Source organism: Delphinus delphis, chromosome 16 (assembly GCF_949987515.2).
Source record: "Delphinus delphis chromosome 16, mDelDel1.2, whole genome shotgun sequence".
NCBI classification, from domain to species: Eukaryota; Metazoa; Chordata; class Mammalia; order Artiodactyla; family Delphinidae; genus Delphinus; species Delphinus delphis.
In genome coordinates, this window is record NC_082698.1 from 51051092 (window position 1) to 51070035 (window position 18944).

The window sequence follows — 18944 nt, forward strand, 5'->3', positions numbered from 1 at the left end:
CTAATTGGGAAGAGGAGAAAATCAAATAACACATTTGCTGAGTGTAAAAAGAAATAGATCAGCATTATTGGACAATGACCCTCTTCAAATGAATTGTGTAACACAATTTAGAGTCTATGAAGCCAAAAGCCCAAGGCCTTTAAGAGATGAACTGTTACTCTCAAACAATCAAACTGGGAAAGTACCCAACAATCATTGAGCCCCTCCTGTTGGTATGGTGGGAAGGCCCCTGGGAGACTGATCCCTAGAGATGCTAAAATAATGTCAGCGTTTTTCATTTTATTGGCCAGGGAGAAGAAAGACACATACCCCCTCAGTTCACTGAGATAAGGAGAAAGATTAGCAAGTAGTTAATTCTTAATGGGCAAAAGATCTGGCTTTATGTTTAGTTCTCTAACTTGAGGACCTCTGTTTGTCCTCTTAGTTACCCTTAGGATTTGAAGAAATCTTTCCTCTCCAAAAGCCAATGGGACTAGAAATTAATGATAACCACACTAGCAGGATGTTGGGCAAGTAGTCCAAAAGGATAATAATGGAGCAAGGATTTGTCTTATACAACAGTACCCAAGAATATGGCGATTTGAACAGAGATGGGTGGTTGCCAGGTAAATTCAGGGCTCAGTGACAGCAGATCATGGAGATTAGATCAGTTAGTTAGATACACATTCCTGAATTTCTGCTATAATGTGAACTCCTGAAGGGTTGTGATACAGTGCTTGAATTTGGAGTAATCAGTGTGTGATGGTAAATTGTGTGTGTCAACTTGACTGGGTGATGGGGTGCCCAGACATTTGGTCAAGCATTACTCTGGTTGTGTTTATGAGGGTGCTCCTGCATGAAATAAACATTTATATCAGAAAAACGAGTCAGGTGGATTTTCCTCCCTAATTTGGATGTGCCTGAACAGAACAAAAAGGCTGAGAAGAAGGAATTCCTTCTGCCAGTTTTCAGCTTGGACACTGGTCTTTTCCTGCTTTTGAATTGAAACATCATACCTTCTTGGGTTTTGAGCCTGCTGGCTTTCAGACTGGAACTTGTCCCATTGGCTCTACTGGTTCCCAGGCCTTAGGACGCAGCTCCCGTGGCTCTCCAGCTGCTGACTGTAGATCTTGGGACTTCTCAGCCTCTATAATTTCATGAGCCAATATCTTATGATATCTCTCTCTCTTTCCCTATTTTATATATATATATATATATATATATATATATATATATATATATATACTATTGGTTATATTTCATTAGAGAATTCAGTCTAATAGAATGACTCCCAGGATTACCTATATAAGATCATTTTTACTATGCCATCTTCCTTCACATAATGATGGCTTATACATAGGCTCTGTCACAATCTTCACAGCCATGATGTGGGAGACTGTCACTTATAGATGGGGACACTGAAAGTACAAGGGATTAACTGACTTCCTAGAACCACATATTTATTAACTAGGAGTCGAGTTTCAAATCCCTGTCTCAGGATTTTATTTTGCTGCCCTCAAAATGAACTGTTAGTCCAGAAATAACCCACTGACCTCTCTTACCTACTCCACTCACCATTCCTTGTTTTTAAACAAAAGTAAAAATAAAATAATTGAATCTGTAACTTGAATTTTTTCAACTTCTTGAATTCAACTTCTTGAATTTTTTAAACTTTCAGAGCTTACTTTTCCCCCACTCCATCTCCTAAGTACAGTTGCACCTTGAACAGTGCCAGGGTTAGGCATGCTTACCTTCCACACAATGAAAAATCCACTTATAACATTACAGTCGATCTCCATCTGCATCCTTGAATTCAACAAACCTCAGATCATATAGCACCTACTTACTGAAAAAAAATCCATGTATAAATGGACCCACACAGTCAAACCTGTGTGTTTAAGGGTCAACTGTACCCTCAGAAGAGCTGAGCTCTGTAAATAATGTCATTGCAGCTGACATTATGATGTTCTACCCATATACCCCACAAGACTGAAGGACCTATTTCCCCAGCTACAGGGAAGACAGAGACTGGCAGACAGTGCTCAGCATCATCACTTTTCAGGAATTGCCTTGGACGAGGAGAGGTGACTGCCCAAGGTTATGCCTTCTGCTTATGGCATCCCACATTGAATAACTGATCTGCATGGAGGTTTAAGGATCTGAGCCCTTTGTCCTAACTCTTTACAACACTGAAACACCAGACCAACTTTAGAACTCTTCAGGGAGCAAGCTGAGATCTTGATTGAGACTTCACCACTGCTCAACTTCTCTCTTCTTCCAGGTGGCTTCCTTTGCTTCCATAGGTGTCAATCCCAAGAACATTTCTTAGTGAACGTCCTGAACTTTAATCTCTGTAGCAGAGTCTATTTATTGCCCAGGAAACTCAACTTGCAGGAATCATAGTGACGCAAATTGAGTAAAAAAAGATATACTATTCCTTAGGAGTTCTTCTGTTCACTGTTCTTTATGAAACATGCTAAAGCAATGCAGGAACTTAGAATCTTGAAGGAACAGAAAGCAGGTGAAGAGCACAGAGGAGGATTAGTCAATAGACCTATGTAGCAAGTGTTTAGAAACAAGGTAGTAACTGTTTATAAATGATCAGAATTTTTTTATGGTAAAATATTTAATTTCAAAAATAGAACTTAGATAGTAGTTATATATCTATTTATATTACAGAAAGACTGGAACATAGGGGTAAAATATTTCACCTAAATTAGACATTGGTCAGGCTGTGCATTAGAGGCAACTTACCCCCAACTCCCACTGTGATGCGTGAACAGATAAGGAAAGGGGCACGTTCAGTTGCTGGCTAGTCTTCCATTATAAACTTTGGCTACTAGTTTTGTGCCTCTGTATCCCTGGTCAACATATAAGCCAGGTGGTGACGCGGGAAACAAAGACAATGGAGAAAACATATGCCATCCAGTGAGACAGAAGTCAAGGCAAACAATGGGTCTCTTTTACATGACTTCTAGAACAACTTACCATAATATCTTCAAGGTTGGAAAACACATTTTTATTCTGTTTAGTTTGTTTATACTTATTCATAAGGGCCCACTTACTAAGTCAAAGCCCAGATTGCAACTATAATTTTGCAGTCAAAAAAAAAAAAAAAAGAGAAAAGAAAGGAAAAAGTAAAGAAAAAAAAGGAGGGGCAGATTTGGGATTTGTGCATGAGGGTGTGTGTAGGTGCATACAAATGCACGCACATGGTTTGGCAGACACATGTACACACTTTTCATAGTGGCGTAGCTTTGATAAACGTTTGAAGCTCTAGGAACTACCAGAGCCAGTCTACAGGCTGGGGACACGAGATGAAAAGAACGGAATCTGCTTCTAAACTCAGTGCCACGGGGAAGACTGCTGACAAGCATCACTATGGAAAAGTGTCCTGATTGCCCTATTAGAGAGGTCTGCACAGAAACCCAGATGGAGGACGCAAGATGGTGGTGGAACCCAGGGGATGTGAAGAGTTCTTGGAGGCCAGGCAGGAGTGGTTCAGGGACCTGGACCCAGAGGAATCTTGTGCAATGGCTGCAACGTGGGCAGCAAGAACAAGAAACACAAGGCACTGGGGCCCCTGGCTGTCCAGGCGACCTTGTCTGCTTCCAGAGTCAAATCTGCCACAGCCGGTGAGGCTCCAAACGAGAATCCTGTGGCCAGGCCGCCCCGCCGCCCCTGCTGCCAGCAGCTGGAGCCCCGAGTCAAGGGAGGTTTGAGTCTCAGCCCCGGGCTCTCCTCCCGAGCTGCTGCTGCTAGTCCTGAGGGAGAAGGCTTCTTTGCACCTGGGCGGACCCTTGGTCTCAAATTTTCCGTCTTTCTAAGCTGCTGGCTCCCCATGGGGCGGCCTTGTCTTAGATAAGTGTAAGCTATTTGGGCCTCTGGAGTTCCAACAGTAGCCCTGTTGTAGCCTGGCGCCCCCTACCTAACGTCCACTTTTTCTCCTTCGAGAACCAGATAAAAATTGCATTGGCTCCCGTTTAAAAAAAAAGGTATGTGTGGTTGCTGTGAGATTATTAAATCTACTTGGGAAACTTGGGAAAGCATTAGTGAGAAGAGAATACTTAAATTGGATCTTGAAAGATGAGTTTTCCAGGCGAGGAATAAAGTGAAGGTCATTTTAGAAAGAAAAGTTCCAACAGTGGATGCCTAGGAATGGGTCCGAGTCAGTCTGTGAAAGACCATTTATTAAATCCAAGGAGTTGGGTTCTATACTGAAGGCAACAGGATTTCTTCAAAAGTAATCCCTTCTCCAGCCTCCCATCCGGGGCCCGGCATGTTCAGATCTTATCTTAGAAGGAAAATTTTAGCAGCAGAACAGGGGAAAAGATTATAGATTGGGGAGGTTAGAGAAAAGGGATCATAGAGTTTTCTGAGAGTTCCAATTTACCATCCTTTGCTTTAACGTTTCCCTAACACAACTCAAGTTGCATTATGACAGTGCTAGGAAAATTACAACAGCAATTTTCAAGGACCTTAACAAATCAAATCCATGTGATATCCAAAACTTGAGGCAGCTATTTTTATTCTACATATACATATTTTTTTAACATCAGAACAATGGCTTTTTATTGCGACTATAGTTTTAAGCATGCTAGAATTTGAACACACTGGGACAATTACCATTAACATAATCATTTGGCCTTAGTGATGGTGTTTCAGGGTTGGAATAGTTCCACAGCCTCAGAATTTAAATTATTTCTGAAGCACCCTGACAAGCATGTGTGCACTGGATGAGACACAATGAAGCCTCCCCTTTACTTCTTCAGGAAGCCCATTCATTCACAGAAGAACTCTATTAGAGGCCTCTTCCTCATATTGAAAAATTTTAACTTTTAACAAGATGTTTCAACACAAGGATTCTAGTTCTAAACTTTGGAGAAAAATCGTTTAGAGGAATTGCAAACTTTCACATAATAGCATCTGAGCTACTTTTGTCCTTGGCTCTTTTCTTTCTATATATCCTTCCTCTTCAGCCTGACTCACATTCATGGCCTTGCATCCCACATTACATGATCACTACCAAACCCACCTCTCCAGCCTTACACTCTTTCTGATCTCCACACTGCTATATCCAGTTATCCTCTGAATGCCTCTACTTGAATGTCTTTCATACAAATTCCAAATATTCAAAGCTCACTGCTCTTCCCCCAACTCCTAAGGCACCCTTTCACCTTTTTGCCGTATTTCAGTGGTGGTCACCCAGTATACCCAGTCACCATCCATTTGGTCACCTGGTCTATATCATTGGTGGGTGCTCTTTCAACTTAAGAGTGCATAAAAATCACCTGGGTGGGGATTCTTTTTAAAATACTGATTCTGATTCAGTCACTTTGGGTTTGGAGAGTCTGCATTTCTACAACCTTCCAGATGTCAATACTGCTGGTCCTTAGATGATACTTTGAGTAGCAAGGTTACAGACATATACTTGTCTTTTAGTCGTACATGGGTCTGGTTGGTAGAGAAAACACAGGCTTTGGAATCAGACAGCTTTTTTTCCCCATCATTGTTTAATTCTAAGACATATCATCTAAAATTTTCTTCAATAAAACAAAAATCTTTTTATTTATGAACAAAATGAAAGTTTTGTTCATGCTTGAAAGATTTCATAGTTTTACAAATATTAACATATAGAAATGCATACATATTAATAGAATCGATAAATATAATTTGATATAATTTCATTCCTCTTAAGTTCGTTGAGACTTGTTTTGTGGCCTAGCATGTGATCTATCCTGAAGAATGTTCCATGTGCAATTGAAAAGAATGTTTATTCTGCTGGCTTTGGATGTAATGTCCTGTAGATATTTATGAAGTCCAACTGGTCTTTAGTGTTATTTAAGCCCACTGTTGCCTTACTGATTTTCTAACTGGATTATCTGTCCATTGATATAAATGAGGTGTTAAAGACCCCTAATATTATTGCATTATTGTCAGTTTCTTCCTTTTTGTCTGTTAGTAGTTGTTTTATATATTTAGGTGCTCCTGTATTGGGTGCATATATGTTAATGAGTGTAATATCTTCTTCTTGTATTGCTCCCCTTATCATTATTTAATCCCTTCTTTGTCTTTTGTTTTAACCTATGTTTTAAAGTCTGTTTTGCTTGGTATGAGTATTATTACCCCCACTTTCTTGCCATTTCCGTTTGCATGAAATATCTTTTTCCATCCCCTCACTTTCAGCCTGTGTGTGTCTTTAGCTCTCAGGTGAGTCTCTTGTAAGCAATATATGGATGGGTCTTACTTTTTATATCCAATCAGCTACCCTATGTCTTTTGTTTGGAGGATTTAGTCTGTTGACATTTAAAGTAATTATTGATAGGTATGTACTTACTGACATTTTATTACTTGTTTTCCCCTTTATTTTTGTAGTTTATCTCTGTCCATTTCTCCTTTTTGTTTCATCCTTTGTGGTTTGATGATCTTTTTTAGTAATATGCTTATGTTCCTTTCTTTTTAGTTTCTGTGTATCTATTATAGGTTTTTGATTTGTGGTTACCATGGGGTTCATATAAGTTGACCTAGTACTATATCTACTTATTTTAAACTGGTAGTCATTGAAGTTCAAACACATTCTTAAAGATCTACATTTTCACTCCCCTCCCACACATTTTTTGATGTCATATTTTATGCCTTCATATTTATCCCTTAACTGTTTATTGTAGTTATAGTTGTTTTTTATAATTTTTTAATCTTTTAATATTTGTACTGGCTATTTAAATGTTTGATCCTCAGTGCTTTCTATATATTTGCTTTTCCTAGTGGGATTTTCCCTGTCCTATAGATTCTTACTTATTTTCCTCTTAGGGGAGGCCTTTTAACATTTCTATTACAGTTGGTTTAGTATTGATGGGCTCTTTTAGTTTTTGCTTATCTGAGAACTTCTTTATCTCTCCTTCAATTCTAAATTATAATCTTGCTGGATCAAGTATCCTAGTTTGCAGGTTTTTCCCTTTCAGCACTTTGAATATATCATGCCACTCCCTTCTGGTCTGCAAATTTTCTGCAGAGAAGACAGCCAGTAGTATTATGAAGATTCCGTTGTATATTACTCTTTCTTTTTCTCTTGCTGTCTTTAGAATTCTCTTTAACTTTTGCCATTTTAATTATAATATGTCTCGGTGTGGGTCTCTTTGGGTTCACCTTGTTTGAGACCCTCTAAGCTTCCTGTACCTAAATATCTGTTTCCTTCTTCAGTTTTAGGAAGTTTTTAGCCATAATATCCTCAAATACATTTTTGATCCCCTTCTCTCTCTCTCTTCTCCTTCTGAGACCCCTATAGTGCCAACATTGGTATGTTCAGTATTATTTCAGAGACCTCTTAAACTGTTTTAATTTTTTAAAATTCATTTTTCTTTTTGCTGTTCTAACTGGGTGATTTCCATCATTCAGTTTTCCAGATCACTATGTGTGCTTCTGTATCACTTAGTGTGCTATTCATTCCTTCTAGTGTGTTTTTTTAATTTCAGTTATTAAATTCTTTATTTCTAATTGAGTCTTTTTTATATTTTCTAGTTCCTTGTTATAATTTTCACTGTGTTCATCTATCCTATTCCCTAATTCTGTTAACATTTTTATCACCACTGCTTTGAATTCTGTCTGGTAAATTTCCATTTCATTATTTTTTCAGTGTTTTGCTCTTGCTCTTTCAATTGAGAGCAATTCCTCTGCCTTTTCATTTTGCTGAACTGTCTCTGGCAGTATCAATTTAGGTGAAACAGCTACCTATTACTGTCTTGAAGGGATCTTCTTATGTGGGAGCATCCCTGTACAGACTGCAAGTGCCCAGTGTCTTTGGAGAGCTGGATTTGACATGGAAGAAAGTCACATCTTTCCTCAGAGTGTGCTGGCTGCTATCACCTTGGTAGGGGGTGGGGCTGGAGATGGAATGGCTAGTGCCGGAGCTGGGTGTGAGGCAACACTTTCCCTCTTTTCAGTGGCTGTCACTACCCTACCAGGCGCAAGGTCTGATCCCAAGTTGCTGGAGCAGAAGCCTTGAGGGTTGGGCATGAGCTTGCTCTGTTTCCTTTAAGTGTGTGTTTTCCCCTCTCCCAGTACTGAGATACTTGCCCCAGATGGAGGGAGTGCTGAAGCGAGGGAGGCCCATGCAGGCTCTTGGCTCTTGTCAGCTGCAGACAGAGATCCAGGCTGTCTCTGATGTGCTGCCTATGAAGATGCCTGTGATTGTTTTCCTTGCTCTGCTCAGATACAGCCTGCAGTGCAAGTCCTCTTTGTCCCACACAGCGATCATTTCCCCAGTCTCTGCCCCCCCTTGCCCTGTTGTGGAGCCACAGTGGAGCGCTAGGTGGGGCCCGTGTGGACCCTTGGTGTGTACCGGAGTATGAGCTGTGGTGGAGTGTCTGCCTTCATTGTTCTAGGATTCTCCTGATGTGCTGTTTAAATAAGCATGAACAATGGCTGCCACCACCCCACCCCACCCAGGCTTTGCCCTGGGACCGTGTCATCTCTGAGTCCCGTGGCCAAGTCTTCTCCCCTGCTGTGGCTGCCCAGATCCAGTACAACGCTGTGACTTGGAGTGAGCAGGGCTGGAGCATTCACTTAACTTGGGGTTGGGCACGCGCCGAGGCAGTCACGGAAAACCCAGAAGCCGTTAGAGCAGTCCTCTCTCTGCCCTCTATACCTTTCTTTGGGGGCAAGCCGGCACTCATGCACTCCTCATGAGCAGAGTCCAAGCTTCCCACAGCCCTCCTGTTAGTAACAACCCTCCTCCAGCCAGCCAAGGGGGCTTATCTTCCCTGACGTAGGACGCCAGGACCAGGGCACACAGTCTGTGGCTCTCATTGCTCACTCCCCAGGGTAGGTGTCTATGGGTGCGTTGTCTCTTTTGCTGAGTACACTCCCAGCAGCACAGGTCCCAACTCAATCGAATTTCTTCTCTTCCTACCCAGTTATATGTGGATCTTTCTTACAGCCGTGGTCGTACAGGAGTTCTGCTGCCAGTTCCTAGTTAGTTTTCAGTGAGAATTCTTCCACATATAGATGTATCTTTGATGTGTTCATGGGGAGAGGTTAGCTCCATGTCCTCTTACTCCACCATCTTGATCAATCCCCTCCGCCCCACCCCGGAAGTAGACAACTCTGAGTTTAAATCAGGGATCTGATCAATAATGGTAATGTGTATATGGACAAACCATTTAGCCTTTGTGCTGCAATCACCTCCTCCTAAAATGGAGATGGCCTGTCTCATAGGGATTTAAATTATGCAAAGTAAGTAAAATGCACAGCTCTGCATCTGCCATACTGTAGAGAATGGAAATTGTTTATTTCCTGTCGTTGGTCAAACCTGGAGCCTAATAAAAATACATTGGCCATCATTAGGTGACAAAATTTACCTGATGGAAAGAGGCTTAGTCTTTATCAGAGAGAAGGTCTCCCGACTGGGCTGAGGCTGAGGTTTCAGTGACCTTCTTAGAAGATGGACCCAGACCAGGTGACATTCGGTGATCTGGGGCACAAGTTTAGCTGCTTAGGAGAGAAGAGGTTTCCCTCTGAGAGTGAGCACAGTGACTCCACCCTTAGAGCAACTCTGTGAGTGCTCAGAACTCTGTGTATGTTAAATCTGTGAGTTGCCATGATCACTGTCTACATTAGGAAGGAAATGCTGAGGTCCCACCTGATGGTCTCATCAAAACTCCCACGGTGACCTGTGGTACCCTAGTGGCTGGACTGTGAAGAAGGCAGATCAGGCTGGAAGAAACTAAAGCTGGTGAATAAACCAGAGTTAAGTTATTAATTTGCAGTTGGATATCTTAATTTTAGTTACCAAAACCTTTTTCTTTTTCAATCCCGGGCATGTTTCCCTCTGTATTAGTGACTGCATAGGAGGCTGAATGTTGCTGAATGAAATGAAATCAAAGCACAGTTGCAGGGAAGCATGAGGGTCATTTTACTGAGGCAATATTCAATCAGAACTCCGTACAAAACAGCACCATTTTAATGATGAATGTAAAACTGCTCTCTCATGCAGTGCTTGTTTACTTTGTGCGTGAAGGTACAGAAAAGTAGAATGATGGAAATCATGTTCGTGTTCCTACTTCCTAGAATTAATTAATGTTAGCATTTTGCCATTTTTTTGCTTGAGATATGAATATATACACTTATATAAAATTATATATAATGATACATTTTAATAAAACATTATAGGTAAAGCCAGTTTTTGTTAATGGCCCCAAATAATTTGCCTCTCTCCCTCCTTAGAAGCACATCACCCACTGGAAGTTGGCTTCACATATTTCCTGTGAATGTTTTGAGACTTGAATATTACAGTATGAATCAGGGTTCTGTTTCTTAACCCTGCCCCCTCTCTTCTTCTCCCTCTCTCTGTCTATGTATATATAGGTACATATATCTTGTTGGGTACCATTGTCTAGCCAAGTTGATGCTTAATATTAATCAGCATATATACTGTATACTTTTATGCTATATTCGGGAAGAGCTAATATATACATTTCTGTATTTCTGTTTTAAAATTATACAGAAATTATTACTCTTTATGCAACTTGAATTTCTTGCTTTACATTAGGTTTTGAAGTTCTTTCCGTGTTGCTATATATAAATCAAGTCTGTTCATCTTAAGTGCTGTATGGTATTTCAACACATGAATATTCCACAGTTTATTTTATTGATGGATGTTTAAATGCTGTCAATTTTTTTATTGTACCCTGTTACAAAAACATCCTTGACATGTCTGCTATTGTTTGTGTGCAAGATTTCTCTAAAGTACTTACCAAATGTAGGATTGAGGGGTTGTCATGAAAACACAGTTAAGTTTTTAAATGTACTAGACCAAATACTCTCCATACTTGGATATTTCCACTAGTAGGAAGGCAGACTTCCTTTTCGCTTAAAATCCTAACCAACTTTAGGTATGCCAGACAATTTTCTACTCTGAGGATGATAAAAAAGTAACTTTTATAAAAGTAATTGGCTTTCTTCTCATCACGAGTGAGATTTTCTCTCGTGGTTTTTGGTAATTTGGTTTCTTCCTTTGTGAATTGCTTTTCATGTCATATGCCCAACTTATTCAAGTGATATTTTAAAAAGTCTGTATGATATTTGTTATTTAAAATTGAAAATTGAGAGTTCTTTGTATGTTCTTGATACTGTTATATATGCTGTAAATACCTTCTCCAAATATATTTTTATCTTTGTTGTTTATGATGTCTTTGTCATACAGAAGTTTTTTTTTTGTTTTATCAGTGTTTTCCTTCATAGTTATGTGTGTGTGTGTGTGTTTATCTTTCCTTTCTTGTAGGATGCAAATATATTCTCCTACACATTCTTCTAAGAGTTTCATAAGGTGTTTTTACCTCTTGTCATGGAAAATCAAGTTTCTGCATTGTGCTTTGGAGTTAATCTTTTAGAATTTAAATGATTTTTGAAAGGAGAAATGATTTTACATACTTTTCTAATTTTACAAGCACCCACAGTACTTTTTTAATATTATTGAGATATTCTTATCAAGATAAATGATTGTATAATCAGCAGACTTAGCATCACAAAATATGTAAGAGTAAGCTCCCATGGAAAACAATTTATAATTCCATGTGGACGAACCCATTTTTCAGTAACAAACATTCTGACACATAGTTTCGTATATTAAATATCCATAATTGCAAAGTCAGAAGTCAACAGTCCTTGGCTTTTTAAAAAGAAACTTATGATATTAGGAGAGTGCTTTGCCTCTTTTAAGAAACAAGCTTAGGCAGAAACTAAATTTTATGGTAATATGTTACAATATATTTCATGGTAACTGATCATCTTTTCTACTCAAGCAAAGGCTAATGGTTAATCCAAGGCTTTACATTCTCTAAGGTGTTCTAGCATGTCAAGGTTCCTAATACTGAAACTTGTGCTTTATTCAACTAAGTTTTAATTAATACTAAATTTAAAATATTGAAGTTTCTATTTTTGTGTTTTTATTTCATTTGAAATTTATTTTTAATTTATAGTACAAAATAACAGACATTTTAACCTTTGGTATAAAATAAGGTTTTAATTTCATTTTTATCATCATCATTAGTCACAGTGTGAATGTGTAAAATCACTTGTCTGTCTACCTCCTCTTTTTGTTCTTTAATATTCCATATCCCCTAAGATTCAAGTTTCCGTTTAAATCTGAAAGTTATTTGACCTTTGTTAAAAACAGCAAGACAGATTTTATTGAATAAAATAGGGAATAAGCTGTTGCCATAGGGAAGAGAGACTAAACTCCAAATACAATACGGACAAGTAGAGATTTGTAGCCATGGCACAGCATGATGAAAGAGAAAGAAAAATGACTAAGAAGAACTTGGTTAGGGATCAGCTGTAGGAGGGAAGGGGCACTTGGTTTGATATTAATGGTGGAGGCAGAGGAATTTGATTGAATTTCAAGATGAGGGGATCCCTGTATGACTCTACATGGAGATAGGGAAGAAATAAAAGTTAAGTGAGATCATAAGGCTGAGCCCCTAATCCAATACAACTGGTGCCCTTATGTGAAGAGAAAGAGACACCAGAGCTCACACACTCTCTTTTTCTCTCCACAAGTGCTACAGAGGAAAGGCTACCTGAGTATGCATTAAGTAGGTGGCCATTTTCAAGCCAGGAAGAGAGCGCTCACCAGGAACTGAATCAACTGGTACCTTTATCTGGGACTTCTAACCTGAAGACCTGTGAGAAAAGGAATCTGTTGTGTAAGTCACCTACTCTATAGTATTTTGTTATGGCAGCCCTAATACAATCTAGTTTTTGTTTGTTGTGTTAATACCCCCCTATCTTAACTACCGTACTAATGATTATGAAGGAAGATCCAGTCATGTCCCATTCTTTTTAGATTATCTGTTTACTTTTTCCTTATTGGTGTGAATTCATTTTAGAGTGAGTTTGTCTAACTCTACAAACAATACCATTGAAACACATTGAATTCTATTGGTGTTGGAGATTACTTAGGAAGAATCGAAATTTTTAGGATACTGATTCTTCCTATCCATGAAATCAGTAAATCTACCTATTTATTTCTATGATATTTTATAATGCATACACATTTATTCCTTCACATCTCAGAGTTTGTTGCAATTGTAAGTGGTTTATTTTTCTCCATTACATCTTCTACTTTGTATTTGATAACACATTGTTTGTACAATGCCTCTTTTCCTTAAATACTTCAGTGTGTATTTCTTTACAAACCCAGATCATTCTCTTTCTCATTCTCTTTCATAATCATAGTGCAATTTAAAGTTTTCAAAATTCACATTGGTGGATATTATTATAATTCTCTATTGACCTGGATCAAGTCTCATCAACTGTCCTAATAAGATACTTTATGGCCAAAGGTGGGTGTAGATGAAGTAATCATTTTTCTGGTCCTAGAGCCACTCTAGGATCACATATCGCATTTAGTTGTCATGTCCCTTTAGATTCATTTAATTCAGAATAGTTTCTTAGTTTTTCCTTGACTTTCATGAGGTTGGCATTTTTAAAAGTTCAAGCCATGTATTTTGTGGCACATCCTTCATTTTCATTTTGTTATTTCTTCCCGACTGGATTAAAATTATACATTTTTGGCAGAAATATCAAAGCAGTGATGTAGTAAGTATATTCTTCAGTGTGTCACACCAGTGAGAACATACTGTTAACTTGCCCCATTACTGATAATAGCTTTGATACTTGGTTAATATGTGTGTTTTCCAGATTTCTCACTTAAGATTATTATTTTTTCTATTTGTAATTAATAAACTTTGAAACTATGTAAATATTTTAATTCTCATCATACTTTCACCCATGTTTTAGAATCTATTCGTAATTCATGCTTCACTCAATTAATTATATAATTGTTATCAAATGGTGATTTACTAACTTCATCATCCCTTCTATATTTATTAGTTGACATTCTAGTGAAAAGATAGATTTTCCTTCCATCTAATGTATTTATGTATTTATTTTTAAATGTATTTTTAAAATGCAAAATGTTTGCATTTATTTGCTTGTATCTCCACAGACTCCTAGATTTTTATTTATTTATTTATTTATTTATTTATTTATTTATTTATTTGTGTTACGCGGGCCTCTCACTGTTGTGGCCTCTCCTGTTGCGGAGCACAGGCTCCGGACGCGCAGGCTCAGCGGCCATGGCTCACGGGCCCAGCCACTCCACAGCATGTGGGATCTTCCCGGACCGGGGCATGAACCTGTGTACCCTGCATCGGCAGGCGGACTTCCAACAACTGCGCCACCAGGGAAGCCCTAGATTTTTATTTATCGAATGAGTAATAATCTGTAACTATTATTTTGATAATACTTTTCCTTGATTTGATCAGTGGGAGCACCTTCAAGCGGGCTTTTGTGCTGGGTTGACATACCCAACTGTTCTATGAGCATTTCCTTACTTTCTGGTACAACAGAGTATTTCAGATTCATCTGAACTTTTCCAGCCCAGTCTGAAATCAGCCATTTCTCTAAGGACCACTGGGTCCTTGTATTGAAGAATGGCATTTAGAAACTAAGAACTGAGTGCTAGCTACAGTCATTACTACTAGGCTGTCCTTGCTGCTAAGTCCTTTCTAGCAGACAGAACCAGGAAATATACATAAACACACACAAACACACCTATTTTGATACTTATGAGTCATCTATATAAGACCCTAAATTTTTACTGATATTTCCATTTCTAATACAACACTTCAAGGTTCATTTTAACTTTCTATCTTTCCCTATATGTAAGCACCTTCTTTTCCTCTCATTCTGGCACTCAGATGGCTTGAATATTAGCTTTTTTGATATTTTCCTATAGGTCTCTGAATCTCCCTTAATATTTTCCCTGTCCTTTTTTCTTTGTTGTTTAGATTAGAAAATTTCTGTTAATTTATCTTCATGTTCACTGACTCTTTTTTTATGGTATTTCCATTTTGCTAATGAGCCACTCTACAGAATTTTTTAATGTATTATATATTGTGGTTCTCAAATTTGGCTCTTTTTTATAGCTACTCTTTCCTTGTTGAGAAGTTCTACCTTTCCATTCTATCCAAGAGTGGTTGTCCTTACATCTTGCAACATGGTTATGGTAGCTTCTTTAAAGACTTTGTCTGACATTCTAGCATTTGTGTAATTTCAGAGTTTGCATCTGCTGAGTGTTAGGTTTTGCTTGTTCTTTTTGTGGTGAGTAATTTTGGAATATGTTCTGGACATTTTGAATAATATGCTGTGAGATCCTGGGACCTTTCAAAATCTTCTGGAGAATATTGATTTTGGTTTTGCTTTAGCAGATTGTCAGTCTGGAGGATGCAGTGTCTGGAACCCTAACCTATGAGGATTGGTAGAGGGGGAGGGGTACCTAGGTAAACTGGTGCCAGGGATTTGTTAGGTGAGGGGAGTCAGGACAGCCCCACCCATAATAGCGTTCTAAGAGCTGAGCTATTCTCTCTCTGTGCTGCTGACTTGATCCAGAGAGAGAAGATCTGACTGAAGAAGCTTGAGTTAGGGTCCCACAGTCTAGGCATGTGTCCCAGGAGTTGGGTGCCCATAGTCCATGGTCTCCTCATCGGTGGATGTTGGAATAGACACTGTGAGAAGTGCGAGCTGCTTTTGTGCGTATGTTCGTCAAGCCTTTTGTGCATCAGCTTGCTTGATGTTTTGCGTTACTTCTTCCCACGCTTGCTTGCCTTCCCCCACCCCCACCACACACGCAATGCCTGCCTTCCTATTGCCTGCCATACCACCGCGTTAATGTTATCTTCTCTGATTGGATTTTCTAAAATGTATTGTAAATTCTTGTAACAGTTATGAACAGACTTTCACCTTTTTTGCCGTGGTTTTTGTCCATTTCATCCATGTAGCAATATCTGCCCATAAAACAACACCTTTAAAATGATATTGTGTATGCCCTCGCATCAGATGTTTTTCAAATCAACCTTTTTAGGGTAAAATTTACATGAAGTAAAGGCACTTACTTGAAGTACACAGTTTGGTGAGTTTTGACAAATGTATACATTCTTGTACCCACCAAGGTAATTAAGATATAACCATTTCCATCATCGTAAAAGGAGGACCAGTGTCCTCTGAGGTGGCCTTGGAAGGCAAGAGGCTGAGAGATCTCATGACCTGCGCTGCTTGATCTCCCCTCTCACCTTAGCATTTGCCATGAGGCAGCCATCCTGGCGCCTCCTACTTCCCCCTCCAGCTACTGTCTCTCCTACTCGGCCCTTGCAAGAGCCCAGTCCCTTGGGTCCCTCCGTGGGTTCTGAGTTGCTCCAGAGCCCTGGCTTTGAGCCATCTGCCCTCCCGTGACCCCTGGTGGAAAGGGCCGGCTGATGTAGAGACAGGGGACCAAAGATACTGCACACGGCCTGACTCCAAGGAACCTGCAGACCCCGTGCCCAGCGGGTACCAGCTCTGCCCACTCAGGCATCAGCGATCACTAAGATTCCCCATGCCACGTGGGGCCCATCTGGTGCCACACACCTGCTGGAGCCAGAAGTTCGAAGCGCTGGTGAGTCCAGCTGAGGTGTCATAGCTGGACTATTCAAAAAAGTTGGTGCTATTTGCTGACAATTGCCAGATGACCAGCCACGCAGGAATGGGGAGGAGACCTCTTTCAGACCGCAGATGGACTCCTTCTGCCTTGTGAGCTGCCAAACCCCTCTATGAAGCCCGAGCTCTCCAGTCATGCACCACCCACCCCAAGTCCTGACAAAAGTAGACTGAGCCTAGGCCTCTAAGAAATTGCTAGAAAGGCATAGCAAAAGAAGAGGACCATCAGACAAGTGGTCCCCCATAGCAATGAGTAGGTACCAGCTGTACCTAGGCTCCTGGAGAGCACCAGACCTCTGAAGGAAAACCTCAGTTCCAAGCTCCCAGAAAAAGCAGCTTGAGTAATAAATCCCAGATGTCTAATAACTCCTCCCCCAAGATCCCCTGCCATCACCATCTCATTACAGCCCTGCCAGGTGTCCTGTGTGTTTGCAGGAATGATCCAGGGGCAGCAGGGCTTTCTGGCTAGTTGCATCCGGCTCCCTGCCGCCCAAGAGGTGGACAGGAAATGCTGAATAAAGGCCAAGCCATTGGCCCAGTTCTCTGGCCTCACTGATGCCAGGAAAGAGGACACAGGGAGAAGAGTTGCCAGGGACTCTGTCCAGCAGGAATCCTCCACCCACATCTTCCAGTTGAAGGTCCTGGAAATGGAAAATTTCATTGTCACTGGTGCTGCCTCAGCTGCTGCTGCTGCTGGTGGTGCCACTTTGTGAGATCAAGGTGACCTATACTCCTCTCCCCTCCCCCACCCCCCGAAGCTTCCTTGTGTAGTCATTGGTGGAGACCTGAGCTTGGAGAAGAAAGCTGAGCACCAGTGGAACCACAGGGTCCAAGACAATCAAACTAAAGCCCCTTCAGACTGCAGTGCCACTCAGCCTGTCTTCTTTCTCCCTGCCTGTGCCGGGGGCTGCAGACTTCCTGCCCTCACCCACTTCCTTTGCAGATCCCGGCCGCAGCCACATTACCTGTCACTGACTTGGCTCAACTGCCTGCCCGGCACCCAATCCTGTCTGCTCTGGTACCTTCCCTCACACCAGATATTGATTGTGAAATGAGATGCATAATTCCTAACTCCCCTTCTATTGCTTTTCCTGTGGAATCTCTTTCTCTGTTCAAGGCCAAGGCACTAATTTGGGATTCTCCTTAGAAATGAGTACCGAGTGGACCTTTGCATCCCCATTCCCTCAGCATAGCCACCGTGTCTTCTACTTCTGACCTCCACTCACCTCCTACCCACTCAGCCCTCTTCTTCAGGCCTTCCTTCTGCAGAATGGGGGTCACCTGTGCCTATGTGTGTGGATTCTCCTCCCTTGGTCTTCTAGACCCCTCCTCCAGCCTCTCACCAGCACCCTGTCTTCCCCGTCAAGCTCATCTCTGCTTTCCCAGTCACTTGCACCTTCGCAGCCAGCACGTCTGACTCGTCCAGCTCTCCTGCTTTGGACTTTGGTACAGCCGACCTGGACACCACTTCACCATCCCAGGCTTTCATCTTCGGATCTCCGCTGGCTCGGAGGTGAGCTCCCTCCCATTTGTCCAGGCCCATCGTACTGTGGAGCAGATATCTCCAGCCTACCTGCATTTGTGGTCAGCAGGGCACCCCAGCTTTCAAGCTCCCTTCTGGCCCATTTTGGGTACCTCAGATGGGCAGTAGCCAGGAGCTCCTCTCCTCAGTGCCTCTGTATGTACTGGCTTCTCCATCGCTGCTTCCCCAGCTGCCTCCACTCCAGTAGCCAGCACCTTTGCATCCAAGCTTGCCTTTGGCTCTGATGAAATGTGAGTATGGATACCACACTCCATTCCCTGGCTGCCATCTCCCAGGGGTCTCCCCTGCTTCCAGTGAGAACTCCTTTCCATTTTCTGAGGCACTTGCTTGTTCTGAGAATGTGCTGCCCAGTGGCCGTGCTGCTTCAGCACTCGTCTTCACCAGCTGCCTGCACAGTCAGCGACCTGAATGCAAATTTCAACCTTTCCTTTGACCCAAGAGAAACCACCCAGCTCATATTTAGGTGTCCTGATGGGCCTCGGCCTGAAGCCACCAACTGTGACAGCTCTTCCCCTTTGGGAATTTCTGCAGCCTCAGCACAAACTCCAGACTTAACCTCTCTTGCAGCCCAGCCACCCACTAGCAGCACAGTTCTGTCGTTTTCTCGACCTCCCTATGTTCCACTTTTGGCATCCCTGTCAGTACCCAGCTGGCCTTTTGTGACACCCCAAGTGCTTTCCTCATTGGTGCAGCCACTACTTTTGGTTTTGGAGCTGCCATCAAAATACCCAGCACTGGGAGCAGACGGTAAGCTTTAGCCAACACCACTGTACACACATCTACTTTTATGGGACCTGTAGCCCCTATGAGTAGCAGCAGCTTTGGGGTCAGTGTGGCTGCCTTGGGTCCCAGGTCTTGCTCCTTTGTCTGGAGCACTTAGCTTGATCCA